Here is a 6,236-nt window from a genome sequence, read left to right as displayed (position 1 = left end):
CCCCACCGCCCCGCTCCCAGCAGGCCCCCTGCCCGGCGGCCCTGCGGCACACAACTCCATTACAGCGGCGGTGATCACGGCGATATATCTCCACCGCGCTCCACACGCTCGGGTGTCAAGGGTAGTGTTTTAGGGAGGGTGCGCGGGGCAGCAATTCATGCGAGAGAGCTGACAGTTCTTTGATGTGAAAATGATGCCCTGATTTTACTCCAGGGTGTACAACCGAAGAAAGATTACACTGTTTAAAAAGAGAAATTTAGACCCAGATGATAACAGTAACGAGCCAAGGAGACGGGGTGGAGGGAAGTCAATTTTACAACTGGAGAAGCAATCTCTGAAGGCCTTGTGCAGCCTGTTGGGTCCGAGCGAGCGAACCCCAGTTCCTGATAAATCATTAATCACGGATGATCTTTGCAGCTAAAGACAGCCATCCCCGCGCAGGTTCTCATTGCCGCCGGTCCCCGGTCCCGGGGCCTCGCGGTGCCGCCGGCGGGGAGCTCGGACACCCGCGGCGGCAGGAGCGGCCCCGTCCCTTCCACTCGTGTGTGGCTTTCACCAGGAAGGACTCGCACGACAGAGGAGAAAACAACACAACAACGTCTTAGTCGTTTTCTTTATCAAATGATGCGAGGGACAGATTGTGGCTTGAAGTCCCTTTTTAAAAAAGAACCCACAAATAAATCTACCTCTACTCCCCCCGCCCTGCGGGACGTGGAGCAGGCAGGCAGGGCTGCCCGCCCCTGCCCGGAGCGCATCATTTCTTCTTTCAAACAAGCCAGCAAAGAAACCCGATTCTCAGGATAAAATCGTTTCGAGGTATTCGCTGTAGAGCGAGAGCATCTCTGGGGTGCTCACGGCGTGTTTCTGAGCGGGGTAACACCACACACACCACACCCCCCCGCCGTGCATACACCAGTCAGCTGGTAGGACTCCTTTTCCTCCACACACGGCTTTTGCAGCCTACTGAACCTGTCAGAAAAATGAAGCTTTCCATTTCCCAAACTTCCATTCTTTTGCTAGCCCGGACTGAAAATTGCCGTTCTCAGCCCGTACCGAGGAACCTCCACGCAGCAGTAATCAGGCAGAGGACAAAACGCATCTTCCAGGCAACTAAGAAAGGCTCTGAAAAACTTCAAAGTAGCGAAACACAAACAAATACGTTTTCCAGTGCAGATTTATTACGGCTTCCGTCTGTTTTGCTGAGTGCGAGTCAGCCAGAAGGGGAAATACCGGCTCGCTTTGACAGTGAGCGAGTTTGAAAAATTACGGATCGAATCGAAGTTTCGGGAGCGATAGAAAAAGCGCTCAGAAACCCGATCCCGAGCCTTTTGGGTGCCGCTTCGTGAGCACAGCCTCCCCCTGCTCAGGAGTCCCCTGCTTTCGGAAAGCGGAGCTGTCACCCGAGGGGACCCGCGGGGACCGGCCCGGGCGGCGGCTGGCACCAGCCCCCGCCCCGCCGCGGCCCCGGGGGACACCCAGCCTGCTCCCCCAAACCCCGGGCTCTCCTGAGCCCCCGCTACCCGCACCCGCAGGTCAACAGCCAGTGACTTTGCTGCCCCGAGTCTTTTGGAAATCTGTTTTTCCCGGGTCAGGTCTATTTAGGACCCAACGTGGCCCTTCCCCCATTACACTTCATTTAAAACACCGGGACGATGTTATTTATTGTCGAACTAAATAGAACATATCACCTCTAGTTAAATTTGTAAATTATATTATGCTGCTGTTCTGGCTTTGTTTTTCATAATTTTTAAAAATCCGAACAAATCAATTATATTAGCCATATGGCTTGATCATATCAGCTAATTTCCATTTTTGTACAGTAATTGTTGTTTAAACACTGACAACTTATTAATTAAGGTGTTTAGGAAAGATCTCTCCAGTCCTGTCTTATTTAAAAGATGATTGAAATGACAATGAATACTCCAAGTAAAGTCATTAAACCATTCCTCCCTGTGTTTTTCACTTTGTGTGTATTTAAAGAGTTCACAACAGCAGTAGCTGAGCTGCAGCCTGATTTATACTTCTGGAACGGAGGCCGTGAGGCCATCAGGCTTTCAATTCAATCTATTCCAGTTTGTAATGATTTGCTTAAAAGAAGCCAGTTTTTGGTATGCAGCAGGTAAGTAGTCATTTTTCTTGGTTATTTTAAAGGTGTGTAGTATTGAGAATGTACAAGTGGTTCCACTTTGGCATTTGCACACTGCAAATATAAAACTTCACCCCTCAGTGATCTTAATACTTCGTCCATTAAATGTACTTACTCATTTAAATGGGAGTGTATTTAACCACTAGACAGATGGTCTACAGTGCGCACAATTATAAAGCAAGGGTTTGTGTACGTTGCCATATTTTAGACTCCAGATTTCCTGCTTCCCTATACATTTTTGCAAGCAGTTTATTTTTCCACACAAAATACTAACACAGGTGGAGAAGCAGTCTGGAATTAATTTCTTCTGCTATCAGAGATCCAGAGCATAGTCCTTCAGGCAATCGTCTCAGTTTTCTGACAAGGATTTTAACCACTTCGGTACCTCAGATTTTTAGAGCCTTTTAAAAACTATTCTGAAATGCTCTTTAGCACACTGGGATTTTAAATATTTGACAGACATTTCTGATTGTGTTTACTTTATTGAGTAAATACTGAAAAAGTATCTTGGTGCCACATCAGGAAAACTGAAGCAGTGACCAGGCAATGAGAGGTGGCAGGTTTTATAAGCTGTAGTGTACTACAAATGCAAGGAGAAGGTTGCATGCGGAAAGTTAGGAAACACCAAAACTGAGGATTGCATTACAAGCTGACTACATTTGCTGTAGGCCTGTCTCATGCAGGCAAAGGGGAGCTGGTCTTCACTCACTGATCAGCTAATAAAGCCTCTGTGTTTGTCTTGCCTGAGTTGGGCTCTCGGCAATATTTCTCATGTAAGATTCCAGCTTTGGGTTAAATACAGATTTGGTAATTTTCTGACCAGACAGTCCATGGTTCTCCTCACTCCCTCTCCTGCGTACCTCACAAACATTAACAAATTAACTTTCAGAAAGACTCTATAAAGTGAGGATTTAACTCCATTTTATAACTGGGATCCCAAAGATCAGAGACACACAAAATCTGCATTCATTTTGTATGCCTCATGGAGGATACTGATCTGATAATTTTGGTGTACTCACCAACCATATTTGCTCATTGCTTTGCAAAACAAAATATTGAATGTGATTTGAAATCCTTAATACGGAAATTACAGTTTGTAACCAATTACAAAAAGCTGGATTTAAATGTTATGCTTAGCATTGTATGGAAGTTCTGCAGCAAGGCAGAGGCTGAATTGTATCAATCAAGGCAGCATTCTTCTGTCCTATGAGCCCATTCCTTCTCTTGCTTCACAAAGCATTTCCAGCATCGTTTAATTTCTCCAGCAACTGGCTGGGGTTTTACCGATATCAGACTTTCAGAGGAACTCGTATCTGCCCTGGATGAGTTCAGCCATTCATGCAGCCACAGAGATTAGGATTTTATCCTCCTTGACTGCATCATAGAGCAATCACAGCTGGCGGAGCAAGGTGAGAAAAGGCTGCATAAATCACCCTAAAACTGACAGTTCCAAAGTTCCGAATGCTTGACCTTTCAATCATAATTTCCCTTTGAAATCGCTCTTTGCATGTAGTATCCTGGATTAAAGAATCAGTAAATGATCAACCCTTTCCCTGGAAACCTCCCACCATGGTCCATCAGTACCTGGAACCATGCTGGTGGACCTGTTAGGCTAGCAGGCCGAGGGGGGTGGCATACATACTGCTGTCGTAGCCTGACATATATACTGCTATTTACTAACAGGAGAACATCAAAGTTCAATTGTCAGATCAAGAAGAGGGTCTGTTGTAAAGGACACAGACCCCTCTCAAGGTTTCCACCAGCTCTGGTCCCTTCTGTTCATGTTAGGTTTCGTTCATCCCTTTCCACCAGCGCAGTTGCTGACTGCCACTCTTCCCGCTGATCACCCAAGCTCAGACCTTTCAATTGTCCCAGATAGTCACTGTGGGCCTGATACGAAATTCAGTGAAATCTCTGGGATTTGGATCAGACCTATGGACCTGCAACTGGGTTATATGTTTTAACAGTTTGTTAGAACAAAAAAGTCAAGTTGCTTATTTGCTAGTCACTTTTAGCCACTTACCAGACATCTGGCTGTGCTTAAAGAGAAGATATGACCTGTGAATGAGCCACTCAGGTCAGGAGAAAGAAGAGAAGACTGGAAGTAGCATAACTTTTTCACAGGTTTGTTAGATACAGAATTAATAGTTTTGAGAGATCTGGGTGCTCTTCTTAACACAAACAAATAAGCAAAGCATGGACTAGCATTTCTTTTTGCTGTAGGCTTGCTCCTTGTCACTACAGGTTTTTCATTGGGAACTTGGCAAAGGGAAGTCCCAGCTAGCAATAGATTTAGAAGGGACATGAAGGATTTTCTACAAAATGAAGTCCACACTGCTCATGACACAAACCATTCAACTTGGGGAGACCTATTTGTAGATCTGTGGTTACACGTTTGCAGTTCTGATAAGGTGTTCAGGGAAGAGCTAAGCTGCCACAACTCACATTGTACCGAAAGGCATGCTGAGGCATTCTGCTCTTGCGTGACATCGAGCAATCCCATCTCTGATGACTTTTTCTTTGTCCACCTCTTCGTCCAATGTTAGGAAACTGTGAAGTCACAGTAGATTGGTTTCTCTGGGTTTTGGTCAGAGGGGATGCTTTTTATGTTCCGTGAGGTTTGTTCTACTGCCCAAACCAGGGAAATGTAAACTCTAGAAGAAAGTGTGGTTATCATTTGGGAAGAAACAAGACATTTTCAGAAGGAAGCATAAAGGCCTCAAAGCTCATCTGTATATGAGAAGGAAATACGGTCAAAGGACTAACTGAATTCTGCTGCATAGCCTCCACACAGATCAACAGGCACATTGCATTAGCTTCAGCGTCTTCCAGACTTACTTTTGGCTACACTTCAGTGTTGATCAGTCCCCAGCCACACCACACAACTATTTCAAACATAACCCAGAGATCATTTTATCCATTCAGATTTCAGATCTGGAAAACAGAAATTGGTATGCATCAGAGCTGTCATTCCAGCTCTTGGGGTTTGTCCAACTCTTGGGGTTTGGGCAATTGCCATTGGAAAGACTGTAACACTTTCATTACTCTCATCAGCTCATAAGTTTAAAAAAATCTGTCAAAAATGTGAAATCCTCACTTCTGCCAGTTTGTCACCTCCCAGACATGTATGGAAAACGCTTGAGAGAGGAGAACATTACCAATCCGTTAATTATCAGTTTCACACAAAGCAAAGCAGGCAAGTGAGTGTGGTCTTGCATTTTAGTATCTGCTCTGATCATATATTTGTGTGCTTAATTATATTGTCTTTACAGAGTTGCCTATGACCCATAATCTACACATATGTATGGAAATACAGATATCTTAGGAATTTGTATGAGATAAGTTGAAGAGAAAGGGTGAGCATGGAGAAGATGGTTTGGTTTGAAGGGATTTGATATCTTTGAGAGAAAACAATACAGTTTTACTTGAGGAAAGAGGGTCTCATTTTTTTATTGTCCATCCTGTCCCTGCTGATCTTTGTGGTCTGTTTCTCATGGCAGGGTCCTAAACCATTGGAAAGGGACTAATCCAGTCAGAAACGTGAATCAGCAGGAAAAAGCAAGACAAAGGCTTCCTGACTCACATTTGCAGCCACTCAACTTCATAGAGTAACATTTTAGTAACCTAAAAGTGAATAAAAGTTGTTTTTCAGACATGCACTCAATCATTTCTAGCGCCTTATAAAGCATTATTTGGTTAACAAAGTCTCTTAAAATATCTGTTTATGAAATGCAGTGTTACTTCACGAAATTAACCATTTTGCTCCATGAAAAATAGCCATTTTTCTCTGAAAAAAAACCCCAACACAGACTTAGCAGCAGAATCTTTAATGTCAAGAAATGGGCAAGATGTCAGTTTTATGCCGCATCAGAAAGACAGATACATATATTTCACCATTTCTCCTATCCTATTTATGATTGTTGCAATCACAGATAATGTAGCCGAGATCTAGTATCTGCTTGACCTGTACATATTGCTACTTCTCGCTTCAAGAGTAACAGCACTTTGTCATATCTATTTCTCTTCCTCTGGTTCTTCTCCTGTATTTAACTCTGTCTGCTCTTCAGGAGCCCAGGAGCATGACCATAGT

This window comes from Opisthocomus hoazin, chromosome 9, assembly GCF_030867145.1.
Source record: "Opisthocomus hoazin isolate bOpiHoa1 chromosome 9, bOpiHoa1.hap1, whole genome shotgun sequence".
Lineage (NCBI taxonomy): Eukaryota > Metazoa > Chordata > Aves > Opisthocomiformes > Opisthocomidae > Opisthocomus > Opisthocomus hoazin.
The sequence above is the reverse complement of the archived record's forward strand: the minus strand, read 5'-3'. Positions refer to the sequence as shown.